At 35.6% G+C, this 16447-nt stretch overlaps 1 protein-coding gene across 1 annotated transcript in view; it reads right to left on the bottom strand.

The window, feature by feature from the left end:
• Positions 1-16447, bottom strand: part of LOC150021354 (ephrin type-A receptor 6) — a 917557-nt gene that overhangs the window by 855849 nt on the left and 45261 nt on the right. The gene's annotated exons all lie outside the window — the stretch shown is intronic.

Raw genomic sequence — 16447 nt, 5'->3', positions numbered from 1 at the left:
AGAGAGAACAGTTTTTCATGACTGGTTCAGCCTTAATCTGGCTTTGGCAGTACCCTTTCTAAAGGATTCCAGAACAGTTCTTTTCATAATGGTCCACATTTAGAATATGGAAATACACACATTTGACCCCTATGCACTACTGTATGGAGTTCCCTCCTGGTGCAGCCCTATCTCCGCCTCTGCTCTCCTATTTCAGGCTACCTAGTCACAGACTCTCCTACCATCCTTAATGCTCCCCAAATAATAAACACATACTTAACCTTTGAGTTGCCCCTTTGTTCTCTCCTGCACTAAAGCATCCATTTTCCACCCCAAAATGCAATTCCTTCCAATCTCTCCAAATTTAATTACATATGAGTTGAAACTGGTCACCTCTAATCATGGAAAAATAGGTTTTTAAAAACTTTTAATCATGAGTTCCTAAGGAAATGGTATAGTGATTCACTTTAGGATATGTAGATATGGGTACTTATATATTGTTCTTGGCTTTACATTTTAAGCTTAGTTTACAAATCTCATTTCCAAATCCTGTATTGTAATATAATAATTTTAACAAACGTTTGTTGAGTGATTCCTATATTTTAAAGACTTAGCTAAGCATGTTCTACATGCGTTATCTTATTTGCTATTTATTTCAAACTTGTTATTTTTAACTCCTTGTTGCCATCTCCACTTTATCAGTTAAGAAAATAAATTTTTGCTCTAGCCAGTGTGTCTCAGTTGGTTGGATGTCATCCCCAAGTGAAAGGTCACTGGTAAAATTCATGGTCAGGGCATATGCCTGGATTGTGGGTTTTGTCCTGGAGGTAAGTAAGAGGCAAGCAATCGATGTATCTCCTCCACATCAATGTTTCTCACCCTCTTTTATTCCCTCCCTTCCCCTCTCTCCAAAAAAAAAAAAAAAAAATACTGCATTGTCTCCTTTAAAAAAAGGAAGAAGGAAAACAAAGTCCAAAAGAGGTAAAGAAACAAATGTACTCCAGAAACCAAAGCTTATAAGAGGCACAATCATTTGAATTTAATACCAGTTTGTCTTGCTTTACAATCAAGGTACCTAATCATTATGCTATGCTTTTCTGGTCTTGTAAAGGAAAAGAGAACAGGAAAGTTTTAGAAAGAAAGAAACAGAGCAGCATGTAGTGCAAGAAGAGTGAAAGAAATAATGTGATTCTAAGATGTGACATTTTAGAAGAATCCTGCACTTTGTTTTTCATTTAGAGAATCCAACAAGCAGCTATAAAAAATTAACACAAGACATGAAAGTTTACATAATTTTATCCATAAACGGACTTCCGGCCAAGATGGAGGCTTAGACAAACACGCTTGGTCTCCCTCTACAACTAGAGAGGAATACAACTACTTGAAAACAAAAGATAACTAGAAATTCCAGAAAATAAAACTACATGGAAGCCCAACGTACAAAGTTATAAACCAGCGGCGCTCTTTGGGCAGGTAAGAGCGAAAGGGGGCGGTGCTGTTTGCGGTCTCACCAGGGACAGCTGCAGGGAGAACAATCCTGGCTGTAGTCGAACCCCGGCTGCAGTTGAACCCCAGCAGCTTGTGACCCCAACGCTGGGAAAAGCAGCCACCACATCGCCTGAACAGTGAGGCCCAGAGGGCGGGAGGACGGATCCCGGTCTCCTATCGGAATAACTGCAGGAATCCATCTTGGAATCCCGCCCCCACACAAAGCACCACAGTGCTGCGAAATAGATTGCGGATCGCCACTGGTCGCTGGGCAGTGACGACAAAGCGCCACAGCGTGGCGAGAAAGGTTGCTGGACCACCGCAGGTCGCTGGGTTGTGACGACAAAGGGCCACAGCACGGCGAAAAAGATTGCGGATCGCTGCCGGGCGCTGGGTTGTGACAAGTACACAGGCGCTGCCCCCTATAGCCAGCCTAAGGAAACAAAACGCATCTGTCAAAATGAGACAGACAACTATAGAAATCCTGGTGGCGCAGCTCACCAGGCAACAGATGAAGAACCTGACAGATGAACAAATAAGAAACCTGTCAGAAGCTCAGTTCAGGGCCATTTTTATCAGGTGGCTTACAGAATTAACAAAAGATCTGGAAAAAGATGAGAAATAATTGAAAAACACTCATACTAAAAGGAACAAAACCACATACGAGACAGATGGTGAGGAAATAAAATCCAGAGTTCAAATCAACAAACCAGAACATAGAGAAGGAACAAACAGTCAACCAGTGCAGAGAGAGGAAACGGAAAGCAAGGAAAATGATGAGAGGATCAGAAACCTCTGGCACAGCTATAAGAGATCGAACATACGGATTATCGGATTCCCAGAGGGTGAAGAAGAAGAACTAGAAATTGAAAAATTAAGTGAAAATATAATAAAGCAGAACTTCCCAAACTTAGGGAAGGAAATAGACTTACAGGTCCAGGAAGCATAGTGAGTTCCAAAACAACTGGACCCAGGGAGAACCACTCCAAGACACATTATAATCAAAATGTCAAAAGTTAAAGATAAAGAGAGAATCTTAAAAGCAGCAAGAGAGAAGAAAAGAATCATGTACAAAGGGGTCCCAATTAGACTATCAGCTGACTTCTCAAGGGAGACCCTGCAGGCAAAAAGGGACTGGCAAGAAATATTCAAAGTAATGAAAAGCAAAAACCTACAACCACGAATACTTTATCCAGTGAAGCTGTCATTCAGACTAGAAGGGCAGAGAAAGTGTTTCCAGGACAAAATAAAACTGAAAGAGTTCATTAGATCCAAACCACTGTTATATGCGATGTTAAAGGGACTGGTTTAGAAAAAGGAGAATCAAAACTATGAACACTAAAATGAAAACTGCATCACAAGAAACAACAGCAGAAGCTAGGGAATTGAAACAAAGGCAAACTAAATAGGCAATGAGAGTGGAAAAAGAACTATAGGTATTGGGAGCATATTGGGGGGAGGTCAGCAGGGAAGGGGAAGGCGGAGAGGGAGGGAGATGGTATAGGAATCAAGAAACATTGTAGGAGGGAATGGAATAGACAGAGAGAGGTTGAGAAGAACTATATGCACACCCAATGGACATAGACTAAAAGAGGGGGACAAGGGGAGGGAGGGGGGCCACTGGGTGGAGGGGAGCAGAGGGAAGGGAAATTGGAACAAATGTAACACTGTAATCAATAAAACACATTTTTTAAAAAAGAAAGTTTACATAATTTTACACAGCTCTCTTCTTTACATAAAACAAATGAAAAAATTACCTTAAAGTTTGTTTTGAATTGTAGAAATAAAAAATCATGCAACTTGATTTTAAGTTTAATGGATTTTATAAGGAGTCTCATTTTACCACCCAATCTCTCATAGTAGGAAATTAATAGATATCCAGTGAGAGTCAAACACAATTCTACCTAACAACAAAAAAAAAATATTCAAGCTGGCACTTTTTAAGCATTTACATTTGAATTTTATAATACCTCACATCTAATCTGAGCAACTGGACCAATGTAATGAACAAATCTTATGACAGAAGGCTATTGGCACTTATATTTATTTAGTCCACAATTTGTGAATTAAGCCTGCTGGAAAGCTAAACTTCATGTCTTATTTACTTCATGTCTTATTTACAGTTTTGAAAGCTATTCAAGAGGACAGCTATAACTTTTGATTAGCATAAATTTTCTCCTATAAAATATTCATTAAAAAATCTTCTGGGAAAAGCTGTTACTATGTGTTGTGTAGACCAGAAAAGAAAATTTAGTATGTCATTCATGAATGTCTGGATCCCAACATTTTCATATGTGTCTAAACTGGATTACAAATATTGAAAATTTTTAGAAGAAATAAAAGAACTATTCAGATGACCTAAGAATAAAGAAAACAATTGAAATCTGGTCTAGCATAAAATATACCATATTACTAAAGGATGTAAACATGACTAATTTACCCCATATCAAGTAAATCTCGAACATTAAAAAAAATAACTTGGGATTATACAGCATGGTAAAGTCTGACAATCTTATCTTCAAATTAAACTTTTAATATGTAAAGTTTAAATATTTTTATAACAAAGTGGTTATTAATAGTTTCACAATCTTTATTTTAATATATTTTGGGTAGTTGTTAAAAAAATTGGTCATGACCAAATTTCTATTAAATTAGAATAGTAAAAGCAATTTAAATTCAATCTAGGATCATTATCACTTGTTTAGAATTTTAATATATATCAATAATATTTCATTTGGGAGAAAAAGCATATTAAAAATTAACAGTAAAATCTGACATAAATTTAATGAAACATATGTATACAAAAGAATGTATACCCATACATACACAAACATAAAATCACCTTGAAAAGTTAGTTTTTAAAATACAAACCCATGCGAAATAAACAAATACATTTTCTACTTTAAAAAAAATTGGGGGCTTTTAATTCTCTTTTACTGATCTACATGTTCGTCATATGCCAGAACCAAGTGTTTTTTTTTTTTTGTATGTTTTATTATTAATTATGCTGTTACAGTGTCCCAATTTCTTTTCCTTTTGCTCCCCTTCACCCAGCACCTTCCCCTTAGTCCATGTCCCTGGGTCATGCATATAAACTCTTCTCAACATCCTTTTGTTTATTCTGCATCCTCCTACTATGCTTCTTAATTCCTGAACCATTTCCCTCCTTCTCTCCCCTTCCTCATCACAGCTGACACTCCTCCATATACTCCCCATGTCTATGATTCTCTTCCCACTCTTGTTGTCTGCTTAGTTTGTTTTTGTTTTTATTTTTTAGCTTCTTTTGTTGATAGTTGTGATTTTGTTGTCACTGTAATGTTGTAGTTTTGATTTTTTTTTTCTTAAATAAATCCCTTTAACATTCCATATAATAATAGTTTGGTGATGGTGAACTCCTTTAAAAGTTTTACCTTGTCTGGGAACACTTTCTCTGCCCTTCCATTCTAAATGATAGCTTTGCTGGATAGAGTAATCTTGGTTGTAGGTTCTTCACTCTCATCACTTTGAATATTTCTTGCCAATCCCTTCTTGTCTGCAAAGTTTCTTTTGAGATATCAGCTGATTGTCTTATAGAAACTTCTTTGTCGGTAACTCTTCTTTTCTCTTTCTGCTTTTAAAATTCTCTATTTTTCACCTTTGGCATTTTAATTATGATGTGTCTTGGTGTGGTCCTTTTTGGGTCTAGCTTGTTGGGACTCTCTGTGCTTCCTGGACTTGTATGTCTATTTCCTTTGCCAAATTAGGAAAGTTTCCTTCATTATTTTTTCATGTAAGTTTTTGATTTCTTGCTCTTCCTCTTCTGCTGGCACCCCTATGATTCAGATGTTGGCATGTTTAAAGCTATCCTAGAGGTTTCTAAGCCTCTCCTCATTCTTGTTTCTTCCTTCTGTATTTGTTGACTGTTTATTTCTTCCTTGTATCCCAATTTGTTGATTTGAACCCTGGTTTCCTTTCCTTCACCACTAGTTTCATGTGGATTTCCCTTCGTTTCATTTAGTATAGGTGTCATTTCTTTCCTGTCATACTTAACCTTTTCTGTCAAGTCTGTGAGTATCTATTGTTAATAGTGCTTCGACTAATTTTTACTATTACAAAAGAACTGTGAGCATTATAAAACATAGTCCAAAAAAATTTCCCATATTTTTAACATTAGCATTTTATAGGAACTATTTACTAAATAATCATAATGTGTACTGAATGAATAAGCATGACCCTTTTTATATACTTAACCCATATTACTTTACCAAACCATATTGCGAGTGATTTGCAATCACTTTGTTGTCTATTTTAAGGGAAAAAATTGTATTTTAGCATCCTATGAGATTACAGAGTTCCTACATGTCCAAAAACATATAAATATTTCATGAAAGTTAACACTCATAACTACAAGCCAAACAACAAACATGAGGCCCTGAGAATAGTCAGGTATGGTTTATGAACAATCATTAAGATTGTGTCCAGGACTTCTGGCCAAGATGGAGGCCTAGACAGATACACTGCATCTCCCCCCACAACCAAGAAGGACTACAACTACATCAAAACTAGAGACAACCAGAAGTTCCAGAAAATCAAGGGGCATGGAAGTCCAACAAAAAAAGATATAAAGAAGAAATACTCATTTAGACAGGTAGGAGGATGTGGTGTGGTGGCAGCGGCAGCTGCAGCAGTGGCAAGCCAGTGGAAAGTGCAGTTACATGTTTTTAAAAGTCAGTAGGGACACCTGGGGAGCATTCCCAGCTCCTGACCAGACCACAAAGCTCACCGTCCCAGTGCTTGGGAAAAATCAAGCTTCATTGCTTCTGACTGTGCAAACCAGTGGGAGTTGGGGCGGAGGAAGAAACTGCCAGGCTCTCAGCAGAGTCCACTTTAATTAAAGGGCCCTCACGGTCCTAGAATGTCCTCAGACCCACCCACTCTGGGAATGACAGCCAGGGCAACAACAAGAGAGGCGCCGGTCCCATACAAAGTGGGAGAACTGCCTGGAAAAGGGGTGAGTGCTGAGCAGGTGACATTGTTCCCTCTCAGACCCCTCCCCCACATACAGCACCACAACACGGTAAAACAGGTTGTCCTGTATCAATGAACACCTAAGGCTCCGCCACTTACAACATAACAGGTGCGACAGCTCTATCTAAGACACAGAGGCAAACAAACACAAGAGCCTGTCAAGATGAGGAAACAGAGGACAATGGCCCAAAGGGGGGAACGGATCAAGGTTCCAGTTGGAGAGGTAAGCGATGAGGAAATAGCCAACCTAACAGATGCAGAGTTCAAAACACTCATGATAAAGATGCTCACAGACTTGACAGATAGGCTTAAGCATGGCAAACGCATAAGAAAAGAGTTGAAGGCTTTGATAAATGAAACAAAGGAAGATCCACACAAAATCAACGATGAAGGGAAGGAAACTGGGGTTCAAATCAATAATTTGGAACATAAGGAAGAAAAAAACAATCAACTAGTATATAACAAGAAAACAAGATTAGAGAAAACGTGGAGAGGCTTAGGAACCTCTGGGACAACTTTAAACATGACAACATTCAAAACATAGGGTGCCAGAAGGAGAAGAGGAAGAGCAAGAAATTGAAAACTTATGTGAGAAAATAATGAAGGAAAACTCCCCATAGTTGGTGAAGGAAATAGACATACAAGTCCAGGAAGCACAGATTCTCAAACAAGCTAGACCCAAAAAGGACCACACCAAGACACATCATCATTAAAATGCCAAAGGTGGAAGATAAAGAGAGAATCTTAAAAGTAGCAAGAATAAAGCAGAGAGTTAGCTACAAAGGGGTGCCTATAAGATTAACAGCTGATTTCTCAAAAAAACTTTGCAGGCAAGAAGGGACTGGCAAAAGGTATTCAAGGTGATGAAAAGCAAGGACCTGCAACCAAGATTACTCTATCCAGCAAAGCTATCAATTAGAATGGAAGGGCAGATAAAATGCTTCCCAGACAAGGTAAAGCTAAAGGAGTTCACCATCACCAATCTATTATTATATGAAATGTCAAAGAGAGTTACTTAAGAAAAAGAAGATCAAAATTATGAACATTAAAATGACAACAAACTCACACATAACAACTGAATCTAAAAAATAAAAACAAAATCCAACTAAGCAAACCAGAATAGGAATAGAATCATAGGTATGGGGATCATTTGGAGGGTTATCAGCTGGGAGGAGGAAGGGAGAGAAATGGGGACAAGGTTCAGGCATTAAGAAGCATGATTGGTAAATACAAAATAGGGGGAAGTTAAGAATAACATAGGAAGGGATGAAGCCAAAGAACATATATGCATGAACCATGGACATGAACAAAGGGGGGAGTTGCTGGAGGGAAGAGAGGTACTGGGAAGAGAGGAGCAAAAGGGAAAAAATTGAAACTACTGTAACAACATAATCAATAAAATATACTTAAAAAAAAAAAAAAGGTTGTGTCTGTTTACAGCTACAGCTATGGTAAGGTTCAATATCTGCCTTTCCGAACAGATATCAGGTTGGGTGACTGAAATAAATTTAGAAAGAACTTTGTATTTCATATCAAATAAAGTTTTCATTCTTAGCTTATTCTGACTTCATTTTTTGGTTGAAGTAACTGGAAAATTCAGTTAAATTAGTTAAGCTTAATTACTGAGTTTTGTACATCACTTCCACATATCAAATATACAAAATTATCCAATGATTTAATTCTATTTTATTTTTTTCCAAATATTTGGTTTAGTATAACAATTAGAAAATAATATTTTCCTTTACTTCCATAAAAGAAGACTCTAGGCTCATAGTGTCTTCCCTCCATTTTCACAAGAATACCAATTTTCAGAACGTGACAAAGACTACCTGTACTGGAGTCATCTGGAATATTTGTAATTATAGCATGTTCCTGGGCCTCACTTCAACTCTACTGGTTCAGTATCTCATGTGGTAGAGACAGTCAATTAGCATCCTTCCCCTCTTCTCCCCTCCCCTCCCGTCTTCTCCTCTCCTCTCTCATTTTTAACAAGGTTCTCATAAAATTCTCTGTGCACCACATTTTGAGAATTACTGCTATGAGTCAGTAACTTTCAATTTTATTGGCTACCCACAAATTACAAATTACATTAGGAACCAGTAAGTATACAGATGAAGCGTTTCATAAAACAATACTTGCTTCTGATATAATTTTATATTTTTATTCATTTTTGTTTTATTTTTCAATTTTTTAAAATTTACCTACTGGGGTCACAATATACAATTTGAAAAACACTGTTTAACAGATTAAGTTCTGTGATTTTGTCTTCAAGTACCCACTGACCTATAACTTTCTAACCGTATAGTTTTACTCAAATATTAGAAAATATTAAGAATTCATAGCTCACATATTAAATAAACATTCAAATACATCACTGCTTATGATAAGTTCAGCTAACCATCTCTGGAATTCACAATATATCCTAGAACTGGAACTGCAAGGTAGAGCCAGTTAAGAATCTGAAGAACAGATAAAACTACAGAAATCAATGTATTATGTAGGCTATTACAATTTACACAAACATATTCCTTAACCTATAGCCAGATATATGCTAGGTTCCCATTCCTAGTAACTCAAATAAAGTGATGAGATAATTAATAAATTAGTTTTTTTGTGGGTAAAAATTAGAAATTCACTATTAGAATTCATTGATCACAATCAAGAAGTTAAGGCAGGCAAAACAGAGAAGACAAAAAAATATTCAGTAATGTATTGAACGCAATCACCAAGACATTTGAAACAACATCAGTTGGGAGGCACCATTAAAGTTACAGGTGTGAGGGTTTTATTTTCATTTTCAGCCAAATAGTAAGTTTCTGTATTATTATACTGTTGATTGAAAGTTAATTGGGCACATTATCACCTAATTAATGTGCCCTTTAAGTCCCCAATTTGAATTTTGGCAGATTGATTACATTTGGAGAGATATAACTTACTTTTTACATGCTGCCATTTAATTTTAGTATCTAAAGAGGAAAAATCTATCAAAGTCTGGAAATTTTCTTTTATCATAAAAGCTATTTTCTTAAAACCATTCTTTCATCACTTTTAAAATTTCACTCAATTCAAAACTATTTGTCTTGTCGCTGTACTACAACAGGTTCTGTGTCAAGTACTGGGGAGACAGTAGTGAACATGACAAATGTACCTTCATGGAATGTATGACATATTTTATTTTGTCTATACATGTTCAAAGAGGGAATTAATTAGTCTATGATTTATACCTCTTGAAATTATTTGGTCTCACATATACTGGACAGACTGGAATCAGCATCCCTTTGAATATAATAATGCATGCTAGAACCATCTTGGTTTACTTTTTATTTCTGCTGGTATTCCCCTTTTGTTAATACCTGTCTTAATCTTTCTCACATTCTCTACCTCTCTCCTCCAGGTACTACATTACATTCGTCTCTCACTCTTTCATGGATAAAGTTCTGTTACAATTATCAAATATATCCCACAATTGCTGACGGAAACTACTCATTTTTATTTATTCCTCATGGGATGATGTGGCACTCCTAAATTTCATAATAATTTCATTGTTTTTTGATAAAAACTGTGTCACAGTTCTGAACTGGCTAAACACAACTCAGATATTCCTAAACGTTAACCTTGAAAACAATGAATAAACCAGTAAGAGCAACTTGGTTTTTAGTATAGCACGGATTCAGGCTTTATATAAAGATACTTAGAATCATGCAAAAATCACTATAGTCTTAAATTTTTTAACCCTTTAAGTAAAAATTATTTTCCAAATGGTCTAGTCCTCTCCTAGATACAGTTTTTTTATTATACCTATATAAAATAAATTTGTATAATCTCATATATGCTTCATTATATTTGAAATCTATAAGATAAGGCAGATATAGCAAGACCTTTATCTTTGGGAAGTATAAACAGTGAAATGTCAGAGTATGATTACAGAGAGTAGCATATATCCAGAGGCTAGTCTCAATTTAAACATGAATAACTGAAAAGGGCAAAGGAATAATGTATGACATACATTTTTGTTTCTAATCATGGGTCAGTCAGACTAAGTTTAACTATAGATATTCAGGGCAGGCCACAAACACTGGCTGAGGATCAAGTTTATAGATAAGTAAGGACACAAACACAGATCTTTCATCACTATATCAAATCACAATATGGTCTTGAGAAAAAGAGAAGCCTAGAGATTAGGATGAATATGAGATTAACATAACATCAGAATCTGTGCTGCTGAGTTAAAAACTGCTGAAAATTTTCTAATAAGTCAAGACTACTTCTAACCCTTTAGCCTGGAAATAAAATGTGCCTACATGTGAAACTCAAATGGGTCCAGGTTTAGAAAAGAAAGATTTACTGGGAAATAGTTATATAGTTTTAATATATTTTGTGCATTTTATATAAATATAAATATATTCGAAAAAGCACATCTTTAAGCAATACTGGTTTCTTCAGAAAATCAAAACTATAAATTAAAGGGAAAATAAAAGAAAAGCTATTATTTTTAAGTATGGTTTTGTATAGATAAATATCTTTTTAAAATAATTTATTTGTTTGTTTATTTATTTTTAGAGAGAGGGAAAGGAGAAAGAGAGGGAGAGAAATGTCAATGTGTGGTTGCCTCTCACTCGCCCCCAAATGGGGACCTGATGTGCAACCTAGTCATGTGCCCTGACTGGGAATTGAACCAGCAACACTTGACTCACAGGCCAATGCTCAATCCACTGAGCCACAGCAGCCAGGGCTAAGATAAACATCTTTATCATGGTGTTATATAAATAAAGGCTGTTTCATGGTCTATTCAAAGTAATAATTCATATGCCCTCAATACAGCCCAATTTTGGCTCTCTGTCAATCCAAGTGATAATTATAAACATCCCTTGTTAATCAATCTAACACAATCCCTTTATTTTTAACACTAACATCAAAATTTCTCTGATTAGAAATAATTTAAAAAAACAATCCATGATTACTGCCAGCTAAAATTCAACTTTATTACTACTCTTCTACCTGTTCATTACCACTTCACTCACAGGATTGCATCACAAAATTGACAAACATAACTCTCTTCCCACCTAAACTAAATCTGATTTTGTTAAAGAGTTCTATATGCATTTAACAATATCTGAAGACATTTTTGGTCATTACGATTGGGAAGAGAGTGCCAGGGATACTGCTAAACATCCTACAATTCAAAAGACAGTCACTACAACAAACAACTATCCAATTCAAAGAGAATTTTCCACCCAGTGTGTGGGAACATAAGCTCCTTTGGTACCCATAAAGAGGCCATTCTTACCCCCAAAATATTTTAGTGATATCTTCAGTATCAATTCTCTCTTTCCTTAAGGTTCTAGTGTTCTATTGGGGATTTCAGTTAGTAAATGTAGATTTCAAATGATTGAATTAAAAAAGAGTTTTCAAAAAAAAAAAAAGAAAAAGAAAAGAAAAGAAAAAAAATCTATAAATATTCCAGATCTAAATTTTAAGAGTATTATTTACATGAACATTTTCAAACAACATACATCATACACATATTCATGTCTTCTCATACTCTCTCAGACATCAAGTCTCAAAATATTCTCATTAATGTTCATTTCTAGCTGAAAACATAAGCCTTGCATTTTTATTTTTGCAAGATTTAAAAGAAACTTCAGGACATAGGTAAAATAATTTCAACAGCTTGATCAAAATATTTTGTTCAATTCAACCTCTCCACACAATATTGAGACAAGTATTTGACAAAAATTTATATTAACAAAAACACAAGAGCAGTGGCAATTGGTGCTGACAGCTCTACTCTTGACAAAAAGTTGAAAATGACAGAGGATGTATATTGACTTACACATAGGAAATCCTACACATTGATGGAGATGCTTAAAGAAAGCTGAGTATGAATCCTTTTCTGATGAAAGTGCATGTATCTGTTTTTAATGGCTTTCTAATCCATATGATCACCTTAAATTTTGATAGCAGCAAATTTTACAGACTTCTATAGAATTGAAAATTATAGCTGGGAGAAAAGCCAACATAATAGTTAAAAATACAATTTTATATCTATATCTATCTACCCATCACATGCAAAACAAACCACCCTCAAGATATTAAATAAAAAATTATCTTTGATAAAAAGCTAAACCTGTTTATGAGATTATAGTTAAAATATATAGGAAGTTAGGGTGGGTAGTGATACTTTGCAAGAACCCTAATCTCTCTTACATAATCATCTGTAGAGAAGCTACATTACCTTTTTTGGCTTTTTATAGTACAAGACATCTCTAATTGTTGTCCTCCCACACTGATTACCAGAATATAAAAGACCAGGGAAAGGGTGCCTAACACCTATTCTTGATTTAATAGTCACAACAATCTTGCTTCTTGCTGGTATAAACCTAATCCATACTGAGGCCTGGAATAAGGGTCCTCATTTTCTGATGTAAAAACTGATGGTGCTTTTCTCTCATGCTTTAAGATTTTCAGAGATGACACTTTTGTGCATATGACCTCAGACCTAGAGTAGTGCCCTTGCCTGAATCACATCCTTTTAGGTAATTTCAGGATGAATGGGAGGCTGCCTGACAAAGGAGAATCTAAAAGAGGGCAGATATTTGGCTTTTTGTCAGCTGCATTATTGGCACCATGACCTAAGAGTATTCCATGGGATGTCCCTGCTCAAAACTTTTGACCTTGAGTGAATGATGGTAAGAAGCATAGACAGAATTAATTTTGGTAGTGGTGGTGGCAAAGGCAGCAGCTTCAGTGTTCTCATAGCACTGTGCCAGCATCTGAAACGAAACTTTCCTCATAAAGAAATGACAATTAATACATTATGATACTTTTACCTCATTGTTAGAAATATCAAAAGGTTTGATATACATACTATTTTGATAAGTATATCAAAATAGGCTGGTTATGTTGTAGAAAATAAACTCTAGAAGTTCAATGGGCTATATATACTGTGGTCTTTGAGGAAAGCTCTACTCCTGGTAGTAACTCAGAAACGAAGGCTGAGTGAGAATCCACCAATCAGATCAATGTTGGTCACCATGGAAAAGGGAAAATAAGCCTCTACAGAGTATTACTCTGGCACTAAATGTAACATACATATCACTTATGATCTAAACCCCTTAGACAGAACTACATGGCCTCGCCCAACCCAAGGGGGGCCTAAGAAATGTAATTCTACTATGTGCTTGGAAAACAGTAGGAACTATTGTACAAATAGTCTTAATTTACCAAAATTTTTGTTTTTACTTTTATAGTGCTGAAAGGTTTCCTTGAAAACTTTAAAACAAAACTTAGTATTTTTTAAATTCAGAATTTAACTCAATTGCTATAATGAAGCTAAGTATAGCTCTTGCTATCTCGCTTCAAGGTACTATACAGTAAGCAGCGTTCAGTATCTACTTTATTTTGAATTGGCACTTTTCCTGCCCTTGCCAGTATTCCACCTTCACCCTTAAGGAAGGCTGACATCCGAATTAAGAAGAGAAATTAAACAACTATCCCATACACGGGTAACAAGTCAGCCAGCAAGCAATTCATGCCCTCATTAGTCTCTGTACCAACAATTCTACTCTCCTTATCTGCTCAGGTCTGTAAAACATTGTTAACCCTTGCTCACAACAATGGGTCCAATATTCAGAATAACAAAGGCAATTTTTAAACTTCCTGTAAGAGCAGTTTGAACCACTGTTACACTTACTAATAAAGATGAAAATAGTAGAACCTTTGTGGAATCTCCCTAAACTGTATTAAGTCATGAGTAAAGGAATAATTCTGAATAGCTCAAGAGCAGAGTAAAAACAGATGTCCCCTTCATAATGTGAGTGTGCATTTTGCCAACAAAATGGCAGATTGAATTGGATATTCAGTTATCAGAACGAAAAACTAAAGAAGTCATTACTCCTGTTCAAAAAACATATACAGACTCTAACTTCCAGGCACTACAATTGCACTTCTTGTGCCCTTATTGTTGGGCCCAGGCATGTGTTTACCTCTGGCCAATAAACTGTGAGCTAAGTGTCATACATTACTTACGAAGTGGAACACTCAATGCCTGGGGTAATGTTCTTTCAAATTTATCAGCTCTTTCAATACTCATTGTCACTGCAATATTCCAAGTTTTTCACTGAATAATGGCAATAGTGTCCTAACTATCTCTTGTCCTCTCCAACCACTATTCATCAGGGGCCAGAATACTCATTTTTAAAAAATGAGATTACTTAATGTTTCTTATTCTTAACAGTTGATAAGAATTTCACTACTGGGAAAATGCCTACCAGATCACCAACTTACCCCCAAATTAGGACTAACATATCAAATCTTATGTTTACAGTGTTCTTTGAAATTATTGTTTCCTCATTCCTAGTCTATTGCAATTATTTTTAAAAGACACCACTGACTCATCTGCACAAGGTTTTAGTCAGTTCCAGAAAGAGCATTGTAAAATACTAATTACATCATATACTTCATATTTCTTTTTTGTTGTTTTTTGCCTAGAATTTTATTTTATTTATTTTTATTTTTCAAGTCTTCCATCACCATTTATTCTCCCATACCTTCCTCCACCTCCTCTAACCCCTTTTCCTCTGGTAGTCATCATACTGTTGTCTGCGTATATGAATTTCTTCTTCATCCTTTCATCTTTTTCACAACTCCCCAAACCCCCAACCCCCTTCCCCTCTGAGAGGGATTAGTCTGTTCTCTGTATCTATGAGTCCATTTCTATTTTGTCTGTTACTTTATTTTGTTCATTAGATTTCACATATAAGTGACATTATATGGTATTTGTCTTTCTCTAACTGGCTTATTTCATTTAGAATAATACTACTGTCCATGGTGTTGCAAAGGGTAAAATTTCCTTCAATTTTTACAGCTGAGTAGTATTCTATTTTGGAAATATACCATAACTTTTTTATCCACTCATGTACTGATGGACATTTGGACTGCTTCCAAATCTTGGTTATTATAAGTAATGCTGCAGTGAGCATAAGGGTGCATATATTCTTTCAAATTAATGTTTTGGGTTTCTTCAAATGAATTCCCAGAGGTGGAATATTATTGGGTGATAAGGGAGTTACGTTTTTAACTTTTTGAGATAACTCCATAATGCTTTCCACAGTGGCTGCACCAGTCTGCGTTCTCCCCAAAAGTGCATGAGGGTGCCCTTTTCTCCCCATTCTTGCCAACACTTACTGTTTGCTGATAGTTTTTCTGACTGGTATGAGGTGATATCTCGTTGTGATTTTATTCTGCATCTCTGATAATTAGTGACATGAGCATTTTTTCATATATCTATTGGCCATCTGTAAATCCTCTTTGGAGAAGTGTCTACTCAGGTCCTTTGCCCATTTCTTAATCGGGGTGTTTTTCTGGTGCTGAGTTTTAGGAGTTCTTTATAAATTTTGAATATTAACCCCTTATCAGATGTGTCAGTGGTGAATATGCTCTCCTATTTAATGGGTGGTCTTTTCATTTTTTTATGCTGTTCTTCATTGTGAAAAAACTTTTTAGTTTGATGTAGTTTCATTTGTTTATTTTTTGTTTCCCTTGCCCAATGTGATATATCAAAAGAATATTGCTGTGAGAAATTTCCAAGTTTTTACAGCCTATGTCTTCTTCTAGGATTTTATGGTTTTAATTCTAACATTTAAGTCTAATACATTTGAGTTTATTCTTGTGTATGGTGCAGAAATGTGGTTTAGTTTCACATTTTTCCATGTATATGTCTAATTCTTCCAACATTACTTATTAAATAGATTATCTTTACTCCATTGTATGTGCTTGCTTCATTTGTCAAATATTTTTTGACCATAAAGGCATGAGTTTATTTCTGGGCTTTCCAGTCTGTTCCATTGATCTATATGTCTGTTTTTATGCCAGTACAATGCTGTTTTGATTACTGTGGCCTTATAATATAGTTTGATATTAGGTGGTGTAATTCCTCCAACTGTTTCCTTTGTCAAGATTGCTATGGTTCAAT

This window comes from Furipterus horrens, unplaced genomic scaffold, assembly GCF_987537825.1.
Source record: "Furipterus horrens unplaced genomic scaffold, mFurHor1.1.pri manual_scaffold_1, whole genome shotgun sequence".
In the NCBI taxonomy this organism is placed as follows: Eukaryota; Metazoa; Chordata; class Mammalia; order Chiroptera; family Furipteridae; genus Furipterus; species Furipterus horrens.
The sequence above is the reverse complement of the archived record's forward strand: the minus strand, read 5'-3'. Positions and strand labels throughout refer to the sequence as shown.